Source organism: Pistacia vera, unplaced genomic scaffold (genome assembly GCF_008641045.1).
Source record: "Pistacia vera cultivar Batoury unplaced genomic scaffold, PisVer_v2 Contig610, whole genome shotgun sequence".
NCBI classification, from domain to species: domain Eukaryota; kingdom Viridiplantae; phylum Streptophyta; class Magnoliopsida; order Sapindales; family Anacardiaceae; genus Pistacia; species Pistacia vera.
In genome coordinates, this window is record NW_022196458.1 from 2,667 (window position 1) to 5,332 (window position 2,666).

Below are 2,666 nucleotides of genomic sequence, written 5' to 3' on the forward strand. Positions count from 1 at the left end.
TTGAACGACCCGTCAAAAGGCTGTGACTGATCTCACTTGTCAAGGTTGTTTGGTGACAACCTGGTGTAACACATGGGTGTTTGTTGTAGGCGATTACACCACAGCAAGTTCACTGGACTGACCCACCAGAGGATTCCATATGGATGGTAACCCCAGTGTCTATGGAACAAATCCTCTAACGAATGGTGGTGCATGTGATCCTTAGACTTGAGATCACCGGGCACCTTGTGCACCGATTGGTGTAGTTTGACACTAGCCTAACGCAGTTCTTTTCAGAGCTGTCAATACAGTGGTGATTGGCTGCATCAAGGAGTGTATCAAGACATGGTGTTGACAGAGGATTTATCACTCCCGGGTACGGGAGAAAGTTATCTCACGGCGCAATTCAGTGTATGGCAATGACACTAAAACTGTGGCCACAGTGGGATTGAGTTGTTGCTCTATCCAGTTTATAATACGGTCATTGGTCCAAAAACTGAAATAATAATATCGAGAGTAACTGAAGGTTGACACTACTTCTATGCCTTCGTCTCGTCGAGATAACGTATGATGAAAGGATCGATTGCACGGTAACCATATCGTTGACAATGCTACTTTGCTGAATCCGAATCTATCGGGTGGCCATGAGCCTTGCTAGGGCCAATCTTGGTTGTTTATAGTGAGACTATTATTGGTGTTAATCGCAATACTATACACTGCCGATATATGAGGAGCCTAAGGGTCACACACATAGAAGACAATTTAAGATGCAAGAAGAAAGAAGGGCATTTTCGTCTTTTAAGGCGAAAGGGTATTTGGTAATTTCACAGTGCAATTAAATTTGCTGAGGTCGTAGCCTTTATTAGTTAGTTAGAAAAATAATAAGTGAAATTACGTTTAAATATGTGTTCGCCATTTTAAATATATTATCATTATTGTTAAATGTTAATATATATATATATATTTAAATATATATATTAATTGATTTTAATTGAGATAATGGTGGAAATAAATAAATCAAATTGGGAGTGTTTGGCAACATGGGGCGTTTGGGTTGGAGCCAAGCCTATTCCTATGGGATTAGGAAAATTGTTTTTTAAATATAAAGGAAAAAGTGTGTGATTTTTAATTAAGGTGTTTTTCTTTGTAAAACCAAAATACACACAGTAGCCCTTTTGCTTCTCCCACGGCAGTAACATCTTGAGCCTGAAATCAATTTAATTGATTTTGTCTTCTTCTTAATCTTTAAGCCAAAGAGGATCTAGCAAATCCCTCTTTGTTTCTTTAAGATTGTCTTCGTGTGGACTACGCAGGTTCGATCCTACACTTGGATCGGTAGCAAAACGTTCGTCGACAAATTTGGAGGAGCCTTCAACGTGCGTTTGTTTCTCTTAACTCATGTTGAATATTTATGCAGATTTTATTAATATAAATTGTAAAATCATACCCTTGATCTTGGCTCATGTAAACGATCCTGTAATATTATTTTTTTGTTTCCGCTGCGTATACGGGACCGTTTACTAACAGTGGTATCAGAGCCTAGGGTACTGAATTTTCAATTTTTATGTGTATGTTGTAACATGTATTGATGATAATTGTTGCCATATTGAATCGGTGTAAATCATGTCTTGAAAATGTTTTTAAGAAATGATTAATCGATTAATTTAATTTGTTGATGATCTGCTGGTTTGGTTTAATGCATGGGATTTTTGTTGAGATCAATGTGTTTGATTGATTGCAAAATCCGGTAGAGTTGTTTTGGTTGCTGTATGAACAGATCCGGAGCTACAGATCTGTGTACGCTCACCGCGGTGATATAATCCATCGCCGCAGCGATCGTCGTCGCCGCGGCGATATAACTCTCGCCGCGGCGATCGTCCTTTGGACGAGCGCTGTATGAAAAACGCGCTTGCCGCGCGATATAACCCATCGCCGTGGCGATCGTCCTTCGGACGTGCGCTGTACCAAAACCAATGCACGCCGCGCGATCTAACTCATCGCTGCAGCGACGCACTTCAAGTGTACAGGGGTAAAATGCAAAGTTTCAAAACTTTTGGACCAAACGTAATCTGCAAATTGTCAGGGGGTAAATGAATTAACCCACAAATTTCAGAAATTGATTTTTTGAAATTATGCTTTGTACATGTTTGTATATTGCATGGTGCTCGGTACATGAGCCTTAGACCTAAGGGTGAATGTTTTAAAATATTGGGTATGTATGGTTGTATTATTATTAAATAGGGCCTGCGTGTCCTACCTTTCCCTCTTCTCGATGTACATTCTCTTCTCATCTAATTCCCCTCGAATGTAAATCAAGGTTTCTAAATTTATTGATGTAAAGAATTTGTATAATTATTTTTGTAAATTTAGAACGATAGTTTTTGTAATGTACTTGAAGACGAAGCAAAGGATGAGCAACCATACTTGAAGACTCAAGATGTTTATTACAGGACCCCTAGGTGACCCACCGATTCCTCTAGGCTCGAGGAAATCGGTTTTAGTTGGGCCATGTACCGGCACGTTTAATTTTGTTTAGAATGCATGCTAAGGTTGAATGTTTGATACACTGCCAAATAATGTCATTCTAACAAAGATAATAATCTGATGAGACTTAAATAACAAACCCCCAACTGAATTATGTTAAGTCACGTAAGCCTTCCTCACCATGGTTTTAATCAAACCACTGT